The sequence below is a fragment of the Loxodonta africana genome, chromosome 8, assembly GCF_030014295.1.
Source record: "Loxodonta africana isolate mLoxAfr1 chromosome 8, mLoxAfr1.hap2, whole genome shotgun sequence".
Taxonomy (NCBI): domain Eukaryota; kingdom Metazoa; phylum Chordata; class Mammalia; order Proboscidea; family Elephantidae; genus Loxodonta; species Loxodonta africana.
In genome coordinates, this window is record NC_087349.1 from 35,404,033 (window position 1) to 35,424,181 (window position 20,149).

Consider the following 20,149-nt stretch of genomic DNA (forward strand, 5'->3'; position numbering starts at 1 on the left):
TCTTAGGCAAGGGCTATGACAGGGAAGAAAAACAAAACTCACTCTCTGAGGAAACCAACACTAAACACACATCGTGTCGAGGTGAGGGTTCATCAGTAGGGACGCAGAAAGAGGAATACATCTGTGGTTTCCCCTCGTGGATTTCTGATTCTAAATTACAGCATTTTAATATACTGATTACGGTAAAAATAATAAAAATAGTTAATATAAAACCTGTCAGCCTCAGGTAGAACAGCCAATGCCATGTCTTGATCGTTACTACAGCTCAGTCTGTTCACACTGAGAATAGGCACTATAGTCTTTTCTAAGTCTAAACTTTAAGAGTAATCAAGATAAATAGGATATAAGATGATTTCTTAAAAAGCAGTAGGAAATTCTACTAAATATTGTTCAGTTACTTCTTTAGAATAAAGAAGTAACTTTGTTTATTTTTAATCTCTAAAATCTCAGTGATAGAGTTTGTTTTGTCAACTGTATGACACTGAGACGTTTAAATGAAAAGGTCTTTTAAATTCTACTTTTGGCATTTGGTAGGTCATTATTGTAAGAAAAAAAAGTGCCCAAATATGTGCTGCATAATAGTCAAGGGTATGAGCTTTTGGCAGACTGCTTGATTTTACATTCTGTCTCCTGGGCGACCTTAGACAAGTCATTTAAGCTCTCCGTGCTTAAGTAATATGGTGGAAAGAATACAATATGGGGAAATGAAGAGTAAATGAACAACACATGTAAAACGGAGACACTAGAACCTCACATACAGAAAACACTCAAGATGTGTAAAATCTGATCACTACTGAAAATTCTTGAAGACTAGCATGATGATAACATTTCAGAAAAAAAAGTGATAGTTTTAAAAACAAGCATATCTGACGGAAACATATGGCAACATCCTATTCTCTTGTTTTTCTTTCCGTAAAATTGAGATGATTTAAAAGTACATTTTCACTTACAACCTGTGTTACTTATAGCGTAGGCTAAGGTATGTTTACTGAATCTCTTGCAAGGGGAGAACTCTGGTGAGGTTCAAACATCTGCTTCTATGCTTACCAAGGTTTTCTGAAGTTTTATAGATATTCTCTAAAGCCAATCCTTTCTAATTTTTTAACGTTAATTAACTTTTCAAAATTTAAAATATGCCATCGCATTTAGTTACTTTTCAGTTATTTTTCATCATAGCATTCAAATGAAGCTCGGGTCAAAATTAATAATATGGCTCACATGAAGAATAGTTGGGGTATACCTAAGATGTATCTGGGGATAAACTCAGAAAAAATACTTTGTATTTAAAATGACAGATTCAAGTTGCTATAAACCTAAATATATTTTAAAGGCATTTTAGAAAAGATCTGAGAATGGGAGATAAGATCTGAGAATGGAAGATAAAACTCAAACTATGGAAAAAATTAATGGCATGTGTTTACAAACTAAGTAGGTCAAATAGAAATCTGGATGATGGCAACAGGCATTACTAAATAATTCTGGAGTATTATTAAAGATAAGCCTTAAACCAAAACGAAACCCACTGCCGTGGAGTCGCCTCCAACTCATACAACCCTATAAGACAGAGTAGAGCTGGCCCATAGGGTTTCCAACACTGTAAACCTTTACGGGAGCAGAAGCCACATCTTTCTCCTGCAGAGCAACTAGTGGGCTTGAACCGCCAACCTTTCAGTTAGCAGTTAGGCTTTTAACCACTGCACCGCCAGGGCTCACATAAGCCTTATATCTCTTGATAGTCTTTGAGATACTTACAAACTGAAATGTTTTATATTTAGGAATTTCAAACTCTACAAAGTGTACACTCTTTGTTTTAAAACTGAATAGAGACAACAGTTGACATGGAGAGCAAATGGTCAGGGGACAACCTCCAGCTGCACAAAACTCACAGACATACTCAACTAGTACAGCACACATCTTTCTACAACATTCCTGGTATGAGGAAATTTCCAGACACACTCATGTAAATAAGATAAGCTAATGAGCATTTCTGAAATTACACTGTCAAATACATTAGTGTAGATCAAGAAAACAATGGGGTAATGCTTGTAACTAATACCACTAAGAAAGAAATCTAAAATTCCTGACTGCTTGGTTTATAAGAAGAAAATATCTAATCAGTTTAGTAGCATTGGAATGCTGGCAATAAAGTTTGCAAGTGAATCAAATTCAGCAATCATTTATTAAGGGCTTATGTACAAGGCACTGTGCTCAGCACTTAGATGAAGCAAAAGCGAATCAGGCTTCACGTTCTCACGTGCATTATAACTCCGGCGAATGCCAAAGCTGGCACCAAGTAAGGCCATTCGCTTCCACAAACTTTTCCAGCTCAAGTTTTTTTTCCAGTCTCCCGGCAATCTTCACTTACGGGATGTTGTTCTTGTTGTTTTTCTTAGAAAAGGACTTTCCCCACCCTTGTTTTTCTGTCTTATTTTATTCCTATTTTTAATTCATGCCATCTTGTTGTATTTTATGAATCCTAAGTTGCCTTAAAACCATTCTGGTCTGAGGCGGGGTGTAAAGAAACAGAGGAAAAAAAAAAAAAAAAACATTTACAGGAAGAAAGTCAAGTTGAGATACCCCAGAACATACTTGAAAGTAAAATTTTAAAATGTCAAGCTCCTCTTATTCAGCCCACACACTGCCCTTGGATCAGAAGATCTCAATTTTAATCCTACCTCAGTAGCCATGGAGCCCTGGTGGCACAGTGGCTGAGAGCCATGGCAAGTTATGGCCGCTAACCAAAAGGTCAGCTGTTCAAATCTACCAGCCACTCCTTGGAAACCCTATAGGGTAGTTCTACTCCGTTCTATGGGGTCACTGTGAGTCAGAACCGATTCAGCAGCAACGGGTTTGTTTTGTTTTGTTTTGTTTTTCCCAATAGCCATGAAATTCTAGGCATTATTCTAAGCCTCACTAAGCCTCCGGTTTTTAATCTGTAAAATGAGGATAAAAACAACCAAGTCGTGGGATTCTGTTTGCATATCATGTAAGAGATGTGCAACAAAAATAAATTTTATATCCTTCCTTTTCAAATTCATTAGTTGTATTGTCTTCAAAGTTGAAATAAAATGCAAGTCAAAAACATGGTTTGCCTTGTTAGCAAAAACAGATGTAAAATCAGAATGCAGAAAAAACGAAACCAAAATAAAGTTAAAGATCCTGACCACATTTTCCTATATTTACTACACTGACCTCAAATACTTTGCTTTCGCTATTAAAAAAAAGTGGTTTGTTGTTGTTGTTGTTGAATTTTTTTTAAGAAGAAAAAAAATAAATTTTATTTCCTCTGAATTTCTGCTTCTTGGTTAGAGTACACATGGCCCCTAAGTATATGATGTGGCGTGGTCAGGGGCCATAAGAAAGAAACCACAGGATAAGCATTTTCCTACTGTATTACTCTAAAAACAATCACGACAAATTTTTTTATATAGAAATAGCACAGAGGCATTATAAAGTAGAGTGCAAGATTTCCTTGAAATTTTTTGAATACAGCTTCAGATATCAGTGATAACCTTCACTTAAAATAGACTCTTTCAGGAAATTATCCCCAAATGGATCTACATGTCAATGAAGTCCCTACCAAAGTCTCAGCAGGCTTTTTGTTGTTGTTTTCCAGAAATTGACAAGCTGAATCTAAAATGTTTATGGAAATGGACAGAACCTAGAGAAGACAAAACAGTTTTTAAAGGAAATAAAAAGTTGGAGGTCTTTACATGACCTAATTTCAAAATTTACTATAAAGCTGCAGTAATTAAAACAGTGTGGTACTCCCGTAAATAGAGGCGTGGAGATTACTGAAACAAAACAGAGCTCAGAAATAAGCCCTTAAATTGTACAGTCAATTGATTTTTGACAAAAGTGATAAGTAAATTTAGGAAAAGAATGGTCTTTTCAAAAACGGTTCTGTAACAATTGGATATTCTATACAAAAAAAAAATGATTTAGATGTTCGTACCATACACAAAAATTAACAAAAAATGGGTCATGCATCTAAACGTATGAGCTGAAACTATAAACTTTAAGAATACAATATAAGAGAAAAAAAATTGGAACTTTGAATTAGGTAAAGAATTCTTAGCTATAACATCAAAAAATCTTTAAATGAAAAAATTGATCAATTAGACTTCACAAAATTAAAAAAAATCTTTTGCTCATCAAAACATGATTAAGAAATGAAAAGACTAGCCACTTACTGGTAGAAAATTTTGAGAAAACATACATATCTGATAAAGGATCTATATCCAGAACATATAAAGAATTCTTACAGTGCAATAAAATAAAGTTGAACAATTCAATTAAAAACAGGCAAAAGATTCAGACAAATGGTCAAAGAAGATTCCTTAATAATGTAGTGACATTTTACCAACTTGGGACATTTTCACTATAGTCCATAAATGTCTCATGTATTTTAATTAAATCCTTTCTTTGTAAACATGTTTTAGTGCTATTTTAGCAAAAAAGCACTAGTAAAAATCAAATGAATCAAAATAAATTGTACCACCAACTGCTCTGGAGAGCCTAGAAACAAAAATAGATAAGTTTTTAAAAGCGTTTCTTACCGCTGGGTGAGTACATAAAACACAAAAAGCATCAATTATCAGGGACAATTACAACTGAAGCATACTATCTCACTAAAAGGAGACCTTGTGGTGCAATGATTAAGGGCTTGGCTGCTAACCGAGAGGTTGGTAGTTCGAATCCAAGCAGCAGCTCCACAAGAGAAAGACCTAGTGATCTGCTTCCATAAAGATTATAGCCAAGAAAATCCTACCGGGCAGTTCTACTCTGTCACATGGGGTCACTCTGAGTCAGAATTGATTTGACGGCACCCAGCAACATCTCACTAGATTTATACTAAACCAAACCAAACCTTCAGTTGCAGCACATCCTGTTTTGTTTCTATTAGCCCAGAATATTACTTCTTACAATCAGAAAAATATTGAAAATTTAAATATGCAATTCTGTTCTTCCAAACAAGGATTGTTCTCTATATCTGTAAGTTATATAACTTATGAAGCAATTTAATGGGCACAGAATAACACATAATCATATTTCGATTATTCAGGGTGGTAGAAGAAATATACCACTGAAATCTACAAATAATCTAAGACCCCATTAAACACATCACATACAATCTTCTTGCCTATTAGACAATTTTCAGAGGCTGCTTGCTAGTAGCAAAATAATCTGAGTTTTACCCTTTTGCTATTTGACAAAGGTTCTAAAGCATCAGTGAAATGGCCAAAGGGTGGCAACATGAGGGAATTAAGTCAGAAGTAGCAAAGTCCCTAAATAACCCTCAAAGTCTTCTATGTCTTGAATAACTAAGAGTTGAGTGTTGCGTTTGCAAATAAAAAAAAAAATTGGAGGGGATCTTTTCTCTGGAGTTTCAGCCCAGATCAGAATTTTACTGCCTTTTGCCCAAGGCCATTGCAACATTTCCAGAGTAAAGAAAAAGTACAGTGTGATCCTTAATGTGACTTATAAAGATCAAAGTAGAGCAAAGAGGATTTCAGAGATTTAAAATTCAAGTAACATTTCTTACTGTCTCCATATTTTAGCATTATTTTATAAAATAATTTTCACTCTTGTTTTTCTGAAGTGGCCAGGTAATAAGTAATATATGACTGTGTGTTCCTTGAGGGTGGGAAATGTGACTGGATTATTACAATTCCAGCACGTGACATGGAGCCTGGAACACAGCTCTTAACAAAAGAAACAAAAAAGAAAGATCCTTCATAAAGCCCATTGCTTCCACAACACAGAATTTCTGGACTCCGTAAGTACAGAATAGAAAACAAAATACAGAGAAGTGTGTGTTATTGCTGGTTAGGTGCTGTTGAGTCATTTGACCCCATATGACAGAGTAGAACAGCCCCCTAGGATTTCTTGGCTGTAATCTTTGTGGGAGTAGATTGCCAGGTCTTTCTCCTAAGGAGCCACTGTGTGGGTTAAAACTGACCACCTTTGGGTTAGCAGCCGAGTGCTTAACCATTGTGCCACCAGGGCTCCTATTAGAGAAGTTAATAAGCTGGTAAAAATCAGATGAATCACATGGATTAAAGCATTCATTTTCCAATCTTCACAACAGCTTTATGGGCTATTATTATCCCATGTCAAATATGGAGGGAAGGGTGTCACCATGGTGGCTAATGCTACTACCAACTCATTGCAGCTGCTACTGCCAGTGCTCATAGACAAATGTATAGGATCAAGAACTCAGATTGTGTTCAAGAAAGACAAGGAAATTGTTGGCACATGTCGAGGATTTGATAACTTTTGAAATCACACTAGAGGGAGGGAGGATTATTAAATTAGATAACATTTTGCTAGGAAATAATATAATAATGCTGGCTCCCAGAAGAGACGGACCTGAAGTAAGAACAGATTTCCTTAACTTACAGTATATATTCTTGTTTTGATTTATAATGGCAACAAAATGGAGCTTTCTCTTTTTACCTTTTAATGTTTAGATTCTATAAATCTAAGTGTATCATTAAAGAGAAAGCCTTTAAAGATGCATTGTAAATGCCAGTTTTTGTAAGTTAACTATGATTATCTTGGAAAAAGTAGAAAATCATTTGCAGCTTAAAGACTAAAATAAAGGAGTTTTGTTTAAAAAAAAAAAATGGGGAAAAATGAGGTTTGGAGACCATAAGTAACTTACTCAAAATCATGCAACTAGTAAGTCATAGAACTGGGAGTCAAACCCCTGCCTGTTGACTCAGTACTCAGAGTTTTTTCTGCAGTTGCGCTGTCCAGAACAGCAGTCACCAGCCAAATATTGAGCATTTGAAATGCAGCTAGTCTAAACTGAGCTGTGCTATAAGTGAAAAATACATCGGTATTTTGAAAAAAAAAAAACTGTCCAAACAATGCAAAATAATTCTCTAATAATTTTATATAAATTACACATTGATAATATTCTGGATATATTGGTTAAATAAAATGTACTACTATAATTAGTTCCAGTCTTTCTTTTTTATGTTTTTAATGTGGTTATTAAAATTTTTTGAAGGAGCTCTCGCGGTGCAGTGCTTAAGTGCTTAGCTGCTAACCAAAGGTAGATGGTTTGAACCCACCAGCCACTCCATGGGAGAAAAATGTGGCAGTCTGCTTCCATAAAGATTATAACCCTGGAAACCCTATGGGGTAGTTCTACTCTGTCCTATAGGTCGCTATCCGTCAAAATTGACTCGACAGCAATGAGTTTATTAAAAAAAAATTTAACTACACATGTGGCTCATATTACGTTTCTATTGGGCACAAAGAAAAAATATACCTTTTTCTAAAAAGCAGACAAATAAAGAGATACTTCCACTGGGTAGTGAAGTTGAGAGAAACGAGGAAGTTGTTTTGGACTGGCAGCATTCAAGTAAAGACTGAGATGCTCCTGATGGGACTTCTGGAGCAGGTAGAAGGTAGTCTAATAGTTTCCATGAACAATTCCATCTCCCCTTCATGACTGTTTCCAGTTAATACATTCTTTGGGTATCCTGTGGTTCACGACTTACATGTACTTATACTTGCTGAGTGAAACACAGGAAGCTGATGTGTACAATAAAATAATAATGATCAATAATCATAGCTCTTATTACAGCTACATAATTCTGCAGCCTATATAGCATCCTTTCACACATCCATTACACTGAATTTCCCAACAATCCTATGGCACATATATCTTATATTTGTATTACTATTTCAAACAAAGAAACTAAGATTAAAGAAAAAAAAGGTACACCATTAATCAGGGAAGGAATTAGGACTACGCCCCAGAGGTCTTTTTAACATCCCTTTCTGTTTTAGTCAGGGAATGAATCCATGGACGTTGGACTTGCAAAACCTTGGGTGTTACTGAATACTACAATCCACCGAAAAATAGTACATATATTATGAAATTTTTAAAACAAGTAAAATTGCACTAATTAAAGAAAAAGATAATATAATTCATTGGAGCTTGGACAGGAGCAGACATCAGAATCACTTGCAGATTTTATTAAAAGAGATTGAGGGGCTCAGGCTCAGAGTGTCTGATTCAAAAGGTCTCGGGTGGGAGCCCAAAAATTTATATTTCTAGCAATAGTTTCCAGGTGATGTGGATGCTACACAGTATTTTGCAAATGACTAATATAAATTGATGTAAGTTGTAAATCAAAATCTATTAAGAGTACCAAGGGCACATTTTAAACTAACATATACACAGGGTACTAAGGTGGATTTCCCAGATTTTAATCCAATTTATCTTATAGAGTTGGGACCTGTTTTGCAAAGAAAAATTTAAAGATGTCTCCAGCTTATTCTAATAATCTCCAGATTTGGAAATTAATAGACTAAAATTATCAAGTGAGCAAATAAACTAAGTTTCATTCCTTTAACTAGATACAGTAAAAAACTAGGTTAAGAAATACAGTCCATCTTCATTGTTTGTGGATTCTGTATTTGCGAATTCGCCTACTTGCTAAAATTTATTTGCAACTCCACATCCAGTGCTCACGGTGCATTTGCAGTTATTTGCAGACATGCAGAGCAGAAAAAAATATGAGTCAGTCTCCTGACATGCACATTCCCAGTGGAGGTCGTGCAAGTTGACACTCTGCCTTCTTTCAGCTCTCATACTGTAAATAATTGACCTTCTTGTGGTCTATGTGGTGTCAAGTTTTTCACATTTCTATGTTTTTTGTTTTTGTTTTGTTTTGTTTGTTTTAGTGGCTCAGCTCTTTAAAATAGCCCCCAATCGTAGTGCTGAAGTGCCTTCTACTGTTCCTAAATACAAGGAGGCTCTGATGGGCCTTATGGAGAAAACAGATGTGTTAGATGATTCATTCAGGCATGATTTATAATGCTGTTTGCCAACAATATATATTAAACAAGGTATCTTTAAACAGAAACACACATAAAACAAGGTTATGTATTGACTGGCTGACAAAAACGTTGTGACCAGAGGCTCACAGGATCCTAACTCTGCATTTTCCCCTAGGAGCAATGGTTCAGTATTTGCTAATTCCATGTTTGCATCAACTTTATAGAACATAACCACCACAAATAACAAGAATTATTTGTATTACCTCGTGTCATGGATTGAATTGTGGCCCCCAAAAATGTATGTATCCGTTTGGCTAGGCCGTGATCCCCAGTATTGTGTGATTGTCTACCATTTTTTCATCTGATGTGATTTTTCTATGTGTGGTAAATTCTATCACTATGATGTTAATGAGATGGATTAGTGGCAGTTATGTTGATGAGACCTACGAGATGAGATTGTGTTTTAAGTCAACCTCTTTTGAGATCTATAAAAGAGAGAAGCGAGCAGAGAGACAGGGGACCTCATACTACCAAGAAAGCAGTGCTGAGAGCAAGACGTGGAGAAGCTCCTAGTCCAGGGGAAGATTGATGAGAAGAGCCCTCCTCCAGAGCCAACAAAGAAAGAAAGCCTTCCCCTGGAGCCCACCTTTTGGTTAGCAGCCAAGCTTTTAACCACTGTGCCCCCAGGACTCCATTTTAATATACAGATGATTTAAATTTTATATATAAATGTTATATGTGTGCATCAAAAGCACCAACAAAAAAGTGCCTCAGAATGCTGTATTTTTGCTACTGAATGACCTGTAAATAAAATATAGTGGTATAGAATGTATAAATATATAAGAGGGCATGATGATCAATGAAGTCAGACCTAAATTCACTTCCTAACTCTGCCACTTTCTGTGTACGAATTAAGGCAGTGACTTGATCTCTCTTAGTTTTTCTTTCTTCACCTATAGAATGCCCCTCAATACCTATTTTGCTGGCAGCAGAAATGATGTACCCAGGATTTCATGTACTTCTGCTTTCCCTTATAATATTCATCTGCTCTTCTCTTTCTGTGAAAAGTGACTGTCTAGAGATTTCTGCCTCATAGGTATTTCTTGGATGGTAAGACAGACTCATGAACCAACAAGTTCCAAGAAAATGAGTTTTAAAATCTACTATGTATTAAGCCAAATGCATAGAACACCCAAACAGATGAAACAAATTTGTGTAAAAACAACAATCTCATTTAATAACTTATTTCTGATTATGCCCTTGATCTGTGCTCAGAATGGTGCTATAACTGTATTCCAGTTAATCCCAAAGATATAATAAAAAAGAAAAATTATTTGTAGTCTAATTACAAATATTTATCTCAAAAATATATTTTGTACATAGTTAAAGTTAGCATATTACAAAAACAGAAAATAACTGAATTTGCTATATATATGAGCACATCAATTATCTGGACTTTAATTCAAAACAAAACACCTGTGGCAAGAAGGAAAAAAAGGAAGAAGAAAACGTGCCATATAAATCTTTCAGTGTCCATGTAATAAGATCGAATAAATGCTGTTGTTTCTTTCCATGTAGGGTAGAGGATTTAGCAGCATTTTCTCCCTTTAATTTAGTCAGAGTAACCATAGTAGGTTTTCCTAACAAACAGGGCTATATACAAAAGAAAAATGTAAAATTAAAAAGATAAAACAAAAGGGGGAAAAAATCAATGAAATAACATGATGTTAAGAAGAAGTAATGTTTAAGAGGAAATCAAAGGAAGGGAGAGCAACTAAAAAGACTGAACGAAAGATAAAGGGCAAAGGATTTAAAAATTAAACAGAGAGAAAAGATTAAAGAAGGAAAGGCAAAAAGCAACGCGGCAGGATTTAAGAAGCCAGTAAAAAGAAAAGACATGCAGTGATGACAAAAGAATAGCAAGTACCAAAGAAAATATACTCGAAGTAATGAAAAGAAGAGAGAAAAGAGGAAAGTAAAATAAAAGCAATTGTAAATTAATTTGAAAACACATTAGAGCAAAGATATAATGTCCATGGGCTTCAATTTTTTTTTAATCTTCTTTGCTCTGTTAATGATTAAAAGAAAAATCAGTGGTTATGTTCAGATTTAGAACAAAATTTCCAATATGCAGGGATACAGCATGGTTTAGTAAAGAGCATACTGCACTTCACTGCACTTTATGCCACGACATCTTTCAATGTTTCTAATTCATAGATGGAAGTGACCTTCACCTTGGCTCTGATGCTCTCAGTTGCCTAAATATTGTAACTTTATTTATAATCCATCACTATTTCGCATTTCTGAAACTACTAACTTATTTTATGGTGAACTAAAAGATGTTTCATAATGGCTAAATTAAATTAAAAATAGAATTACCTTTAAATAATAAACAGTTGTTCTCCACAAGAATAGTGCTGCTGAAAGTTTACAAAATTTGAGGGGACATTTTTAGGTGTCATAATAACCGATGGGAACTGCTAGTGTTTAACAGGTAAGTGTACGAGATGCTCTGTGTCCTGCAATATCCTGAGGTACACTCTTGTAGATATAAACACGTAATAAACCAAAGCCTGGACACTACCTCCATTTTGTATCCAACTATGAAGTATTACTGCATGGTTTTAACATACACTGAATTTCCTGGGAATATAACTCATTTATATCAACAGATACAGTTTGTTGTAAAAGAACGTAGCCAAGAGTTGCTCACTATTTCAGAAAAATCCTATCATTAATAGCTATGCTGCTCTTGGTATTTGAGGCTCTAGTAGAAAACATTAGTATCAGCCTGAACTCATAGCCACCCCGTTTATGGTGATCTAGCATATATGTGCAAGCATCTACTATGTAAATGTCCAGGCATTCACATAAACATACATCTATGTCAAATTATGTTAGCGCATTACATAGTTTTTATTCAAGTACATACGTAAACAGGTTGCACAGTGGTAAGAAGAATGTTATAAAATATTCGCTATTAAAAAATGGTATTAGGTATGAGAGCACTGAGCACCAGTGATCTAAGGGGTAGGAACTGAGATACAAGAACTTAAAGAGATGATAGGTCCTCAGTGAATGTTTACTGAATGAGTAAATTAAGTATAAAGCAAATAAAACATTACCGTTCCAACACAGTCCACAGCTCTCCATTTATGTATGTTTATTTCTATTAGTGCGTTGAATCCTTTCACTATGTGAAACGTAGAGTATCTTGATGTGATTACTTTAAATTTATGTAGCACCTTAATTTGATTAGAATGTCTTTTCTAGTACTGTTAGGATCAACGCAGCAATAAACAGTAATGTATCAATAAATACTAAAATCATAAAACCTTTACAATGAATTTTTACTTATGTAAACCATGATAAGTGAAATGTTAACTACTACTGATTCTCATATATACTGCTCTGTAAAACAAGCTAGGTTACTTTTAAAATATTGTTAAAAAGTTAATGAATCAAGTGAAAGTGTTCATAATTCTTAAATAGACAAAACTTATGGGTCGACTGTTCTCCAAGCGTTTGTGCTTAAGTGTCCAGTTGTACGTGGGCCTCGAGGGAAGGCTTAATGTTTTTATTTTCCACTTTCACTTCAAATCACACTCCAGGCAGAAGGGAAACTAACAGGGATGGGTGAAGTTAAATACTTTTTTTGGGCCACAGGGCATGGCCTCTCCCTTGGGAGTCTTCATTATTCAGAAGTACTTGTTTCTGTCTTCCCATGTGTAAGCAGATTTCATATACCTCTGTCTAAAATGGAATAAAAACTTTCAGTTAAAAAGTGGAACTGTGGCTCTATGCATTTCTCCATTTTCCCTCCTGAAACCATGTAGAAACGAGAGTTCAAGACTGTTCAAAAAAGGGATAAACTTACAAGGATAAAAAGTTCAACAAAAGACATTTGCAAAATAATTTTGGAAGCTGGAAAACTAACACATGAATGGTGGCTGACTTTGCAGACTTCACAAAACTGAACCCTTGGTTGGCTGTGGGAACAAGCCAAGAACTGACCTGATCCGTACTGCAGGAGCCCCCAACCCCAAATTTGTAGCCCTAAGTACCTCTGCAAGAAGACTGATTAAAGCCGTTTAAGAAGGAGCTAGACTTTCCTGCCTTTCCTTTTCTGCCCCACAGTCAGACGACTTCCCCTCCCCATCCCAAGCAGAAACTCATTTTCCTATTTGATACCAAGTTTTCCTTTATATTCATTTGTTTGTTTGCTTGTGCGCAGTCTCTGGTACTGAACGCATTTCTTTCCACCTTTTATGGAAGGAGGGTAGGATGGACAGAAAGAAAGGGGGGTAGGAAGGAAAAAACAAAGGTGGGTGGGAAGAAGAGCAGGAGAGAGGAAGGACTCATGACAAAAATACAGTAAAATCTGCAAAGCCAGAACCTGTGTAGGGCAGAAACCTGTGAGAGAAGGTAAACTCAAGTATTTTCTACTAAACAAGGGATAGACAAGCAGCAAGATGGCACCCTGTCAAAGTCAGAAAACTGTGAAACCTGGAAAAACAAGAAAGTCCCATCAAGTTCCGGCTCTCACAGGTTTCAGTGTATTAGGGATTGGCATCAAGCATAACTTCGTGCATTCAGTAAAGACAGCAACAGTAGCAGAAGCATGGCGCTTTTCATTTAAACAATCTCATACTTCAGCAGAGCTTCCACGCACACTGAGGAGAAAGGTCTGGTGATCTACTTCCAAAAATCAGCCAACAAAAGCCCTAGGGATGACAACAGTCCAATCTTGTTGTGCATGAGGTCATGGGCTTGCCATGACTTGGGGAGATGACTCAATGGCAGCTAACAATAAACAACAACACTGCCCTTATTTCTCAGGATTATAAAAGGAGTAAGCAATATCGAGAGATATCAAATGAGTACATATGCTCTCTTTTTACTTCCTGTTATATCCTAACTGACTTAAGTAAAATTTCCTCCATAAATAGGCATCCATGGCCCAAATACATTGAATATTCCATGAAGAATTAGTACAGCCAAAAAAAGAACAAGACTAAAAGCAATCAGTTATGGAATTGTGTTGAGCCACAAATGAAATAAGGAAAAATAAATATTTGACTCCTTACTGGAACTACCTGGTATTCAGCGATCTCTAAAGAATTAAACGAATAACAGTAGCATAGTCAGTAAGTCTTTTTCGTAATTTCAATAAGAAGAAAATTTCCTTATTTTGTGGTCTACAAAAGTCCTCCAAATAAAGATCAAGATATAAACTATATTCTATTTCAGTTTTATAGATTACAAAGTCATGTAAAATAAGATTATCACTGATTGCTTAAGATAACAAAGAAAATATCCTCAGGTTATCCAAGTTAAGGAAAGAAAGTACCCTATACAACCCTTTCTACAACTCTACTCAATAACACTTTCTTTCCTCCAAGGGAGAAGTGAGGGAAAGGAAACAGGAAGACTATATGCTTGTGGGGTTTATGCCACACATAATTGAAAAGGTTCTCTGTTTAAAGCTACACATCGCTGAAATGAGACTTCTATTTTCATGGAAATATCAGCTCAATAAATGTACTTTAAATTGGAGAATAATAATAATAAGAGATTACTGACACTCTGTAACAGGATCAAAAGTACTTTCTATACAAATGGTAATTTTAAAAAACATTGTTATATATGACAGAAAAGTAGTATCAATGCAGGCACACATGATTTTGTATATGATAATCAAGTGACTCAACCATGAGACAAAGCTCATGAAAAAGCATTAATTGGCTATAGGCTTAGGGTATGGCAGGTGGAAAGTGTAACATATAAAATGAAGTTAAGCACACTTTTTGAATTATGATTTTCTGGGTGGTTCCCCTTGTCATATAATGAACTATTACATTTCATTTCTGAATAACTGAGGAGATTAAAGCATTCAACTGTAGCTCATGAATTACTCTGGAAGCTATACAGAATTTAAATGTTATAGCTGGTCTTTCACTTTTCATTGTCTTATAAATGAGTTTATTAATAAACAAAAAGAGTTCATAACTTCTACGTGGTATACCATTCATGTGCCCCCAGTTCATTCATTCAATAGTTACTGACCTACAAAGGGTCAGGTATGTACTAAATGACAGATAGAATAAGACTCACACATTCCATGCCCCCACGGAATTTACAGAAGAGTAGGGAAACAGATATTAAACAAATCTCTTTGTTATCCAAAAAAAAAAAAGTAAATGAAATGAGCTGTGGTAAAGAGCAAGAGAATAAAGGAGTGGGGAGTTACTTTAGACAGGAAGGTCAGCAATAGCTCACAGAGATGGCCACGTTTAAACTGATACTCAAAAGATAAGAAGCAGCAAGCCATGTGCAGGCAGGAAGGAGAGCATTCCAAAAAGAGGAAACAGCAAGTCCAAAGGCCCTGAGACAGAGAGTGTTTCAGGAACTGACAGGAAGCCAGCCATGCCAGGCAGTTTCTAACTGTTTTGGGTGCCATAAGACTTTCTATCCTAGTGAAATCTAGGAATCCCTCCTAAGAATCATATTTTCAAATGCACAGAATAAAATACATTAAAACAAAAATAGGATTACAAAAAAAACTATACCAAAATTTATTTCTATCAGAGAATTCATGGGGGTCAAAGAATACAACGTTAAGAATTCCTTCCAGCAAACATGAGTAAAACAAAAGAGAAGACTGGTGCAGTGGAGATGGAGGAGTGAATAACTCCAAGAAAAATTTGGGATTTTGGATTCTTTTCTTACTACGTCCAAATTTCTGAGCACGGATAATTTTGTTTTTATACAGTGAAACTTTTTTAAAATGTGAATTTGTTTATTTTAAAGAAAGACATTTTTAAACTGTGCCATATGGAACTCAAAAACTTAAATTGAGAATTTTTCTAATAGAAGACATTTTTCCATGGGCAATCATTCATTCTGTGAACACTTCTTGTGGATAATGATATTAAGAGCTATCATTTATTGAGCACTTGCTCTGTTTCAGGCACTAAACTTAGTGCTTATATTGCAATGTCTATTTTTGTTCCCTCAAAAATCCTTTGAGGCAGATTGTATTTTTATACCCTTTTAACAGACAAGGATATTAAAGCTCAGAGATACTAAGTAACTTGTCCAATATCACATAGCTAGTAATCATAGAACTGGGAATGGAAGCCTGGACTAAATCCAGAGTCAGGTGTTACTGAGCACCCACTCAGTACTCAGTGAAGGATTGGCACCTATCCAGAAAAGGCTTATGCCAGGGCCCAAATCTTAAAGAGCCAACAAGGCAGACTAAAAGAATAATAAACACACACAACATTAGTGGAATATATCAAAAACCCAAAACCAAATCCACTGCCGTCGAGTCGATTCTGACTTATGGTGACCCTCTAAGACAGAGTGGAATATAAGAGGCCATAAAAATATGTGCTTGCTTATGTACTACAAGCATTAATACTCAGAGAATGGACAGCGCTATATATGGTGGAGAATGGTTTAGGGAAAATATAAGACCTGAACTGTTTTCTTTTTTTAAAGCTGGATAAGATTTAGGTAAAGGCCCCTGCTGGAGCAAACAGTTAAACACTTCACTGCTAACCAAAAGGTTAGTGGTTTGAACCTACCCAGCTGCTCTGGGAGAGAAAGACTTGGAGATCTACTCATGTAAAGATCACAGCCAAAAAAACCTGTGGGGCAATTCTACTCTGTCACACGGTGTAGCCGTGAGTCAAAATGGACTTCATGGCACCTAACAACAACAAAGATTTAGATAAGCTTAAAGGTGAAGGAAGTATATTTTGGTAATGAAGACAACGAATTATATGAAGTAACATAGTACAGTTAACAGATTTAATGGCAGAAAACTTAGTATCAAATTCTAGATTTTTAACCTCCTGGCTGTAAAATTTTATAGTTACTTAACTCTCTTATTATTCAATATTCTCATTGGCAAAATGTGTTTAACAATATCTGCTTATAAAATTATGTGAACACATGTTGCAAACTGAAAAGCGGTCCCCTTAGCAGTTTTGTATATCTAGTAAATAAACATGGAAAACCGTGGATTTTTACTTAAGTTTTTCCAAAAGTCAGGAGCCTCACAGTCACCCTCTTCTTGGAATCTAGGTCTATCGTACCAGCTTCTGAGTGATGGTAATAATGGCTAAGGATGACTTAATATGTTCTTCCTCCAGAAAACATTTACAATTAAAAAATAGCCCCCATGCCCTAGAGATAAAAATTGAAGAATAAATTAATTTCAGCTCTTATGGAAATAATGATGAAAACTGAAATTCTGGGATGGGAGGACCTTTGAGTCTTCTTTACATCATACTGTCCAGGAGCAGCAGCCATTTTGAGGAAATTACATTAGTCAGTCCAATATTAAAATCTGAAAGAAATATCAATTAAGAGACTTAGGATATTGCTAGCAAATAACCAATCAAGAAATGGGTATTTCAAGACTTAAATAGAAGGCATTGATCTCTTAAAATTTCTTAATAAACAGAAATAAGCATAGTAAAATAGTAACATCTATTAAATTGGAACAGTGAGTACACAGTCTGCCAAATTAGTTTCTGTCCTTTTTTTGGTGGATTCGAATCGCCAGCCTTTTGGTTAACAGTCGAGCACTTAAACACTACACCACCAGGGTTCCTTTGTATACCTTAAGCATTTCTTAACTTGAAAGTGACAAATCTTAAAATGTAAAAATAAAGAAGTACTTATTACAATGGACACAGAAGTATGCTATGTCAGCAGCTAATTCCTATTTTATTGTTTATCTTATTTTGTACCACACTAATCTTCTGGCAACTGAATATGACAGGTTAGATAAAACACATCTGGGCTCAACAAAACACTACCTCAAATTCTTGTGAATTCAATACTATGTCAAGATAAGTCCTTTGAGGTTTTTCCTAAACTCAAAAATTGTAACAGACCATCACTAATTACCTATTTTTTCTAAATCTAAGAATATAGCCAACAAAACTAAGTTGATATACTTTGCCGAACCTGATACAAATAATACAAAACACAAATATATATCATATAAACTAGACATTTCAAGAAATGTAATAATGCTAATTTATATTTGTCCTAAAATTTACAGTTTTTGGAGAACTTTCATTTACATTATTTCAGTTAACAGTAGAAATTATAACTTGCATATTCTGTAGGGGAATGATTCAAATGTTATCTCAGCAGAATTCTTGACACACCAGCTGAAAAAACTACCCTTTGGCATATTTTCAGGTAAAGAAGTCTCTCTTAAGAGGCTTGAATTAACTTGTTGAAATTGCTTAATATGCTAATTGTATAAATGATAGCTGAATATATGATTATGAAATATAATTTATTTATATTTCTCTACTAAGTTTAGCTGACAGCTTAATAGTCAGCAGTTCCATGCTTCCACAGTTGAACATATAAACCTTAAACTGAAAACAAATTAGTAAAGAACAAGAAGTAGCAAAGGCTAAACAAAAAAATGTCATCTGTATATTTGTAGAGATTATTTAAAAGGGAGCAAAAGTGCTATATTAAAAATATACTTAAATAAGATGAGTCTAATTTCTAAATAACTTCTCAAAGCGATGCAAACATTTTTTTTCTTTAAAACCACATAGCCCAACAGTCTGGACTTTTGTGATACACACTATACCACCACCCTAATTCTAAAGATCCCTGCAGGCAACCAACAACTGCTGTATCTGTGGAATGTGCTCTTTGAACTGTACAAAAGCCTTCAGCCTTTCCTGCATTCTGCAAACAACAACTGCCAAGTGCAATTATTTCTCTGACTCACCATAATACAAGTGTTACATCTCCCCCCTCCTTAACTTCCCTAGCGCCAGCAATGACCTATAATGTCTACATTTATAAATGCATTAATAAAATCATTTCTCCTAATCAAAAATGAATTTAGTTTAGTAGTATAGTAGTTCAACTGAATAGAATATAAAATTCAACAGGCACCGTATTCCCTTTTGTGTATATGTTTTAAGAATTCTCTTTCTATAGACGGATTCAAGGATTGAATAGGATTAGTCCTTTTAATTATATGGCTGGGATCTTCAGCTTGAAATCTTTCTTATAAAAAAATGCAAACACAATAGTTGTTTATATTCAATTCATCTGCCAAAAAACTCATTAGAGCTAATAAGAATACGTCCTTCCAAAAGTGAGTATCTCTTGATATTCAAAAGGAAATGGAAAAATAAAAGGCAAAATAAGTCTTAAGGTAGAGTTGCATCGATATTTAAACTTTTACTAGTTAAATGTTAGAATACAGCATTTTTCTAGCCTAGCTCCAATTTAACAAACTGCTTTTCTCCACTGAGTACATCTTTGACATTACGTATATCAAAGTATTTTTCATTCTTAAGAAGATAATGTTAAACCCAGTTCTGAAGAGTTAGTTCTACTTTTTTCATGTACGTTATCAGCTGCATGTCTCTATTCTAAAATATTTGAAGTTTTGCCCCTGAAGTTATAAATAGAGGAGGCATCATCATTTACTTTACACAGAAAAACTAATTATCAAGTTGCTGTTGTCAGGTGCGCTCAAGTCGATTCCAACACATAGTGACCCTAAAGGACAGAGTAGAACTGCCCCACAGTGTTTCCAAGGAGTGGTGGATTTGAACTGCCGACCTTTTGGTTAACAACCATAGCTCGCTGTAGCTCTTAAACACAGCACTAGATATTATAGGAGACATCAAGAAAAGATAAGGCATGGTTTTATTTTTTTTTTTAAAGCTAACAATCAAGTTGAGAGAACCAAAAAATCCAAACACGCTGCTGTCAAGTCAATTCCAACTCATAGTGACCCTATAGGACAGAGCTGAACTGCCCTGTAGGGTTTCCAAGGAGCAGATGGTGGATTCGAACTGCCAGCCCTTTGGTTAGCAGCCATAGATCTTAACCACTGTGCCACCAGAGCTCAAGTTGAGGGGAGCAAGACACAAATGCATAAAGCATTTAAAGTACAAGGAAATATATATATACAATACATATTTACCCTTTTTTTAATTAAGAGGAACTTTTCATTTCATGTCCCATTTTTCTGAAGTTCAGCCTTATACCTTTTTTAAGAACCAGAGGCATCTTAGAGTGTTAAAATACAAGATCAAATCTGACTTAGAAGCTGAACCATCCCATAGATACGAATTTCTTTTCTCCTTCCATCAAATCTTCATCTTTTATGCCAATCCAGTCACCTCTTCCTATTGATTCTATAAAAAGCTTTTTTACTTAATTAAGTGATATAGTATTTTATCTTTTCATTGGTGCATGTATTCAATAAATATTAAATAATGACATGCCACACTGGTAAAGAATAGTTGAACCATAAGGTAAAGACTCATGCTTTAAA

At 35.1% G+C, this 20,149-nt stretch overlaps 1 protein-coding gene and 1 pseudogene across 1 annotated transcript in view; one reads left to right on the plus strand and one right to left on the minus strand.

The window, feature by feature from the left end:
• FOXP2 (forkhead box P2) overlaps positions 1–20,149 on the minus strand; it is a 643,684-nt gene that overhangs the window by 512,749 nt on the left and 110,786 nt on the right. The window lies entirely within an intron of this gene.
• On the plus strand, positions 6,143–6,452 carry LOC111749767 (U6 snRNA-associated Sm-like protein LSm5; annotated as a pseudogene).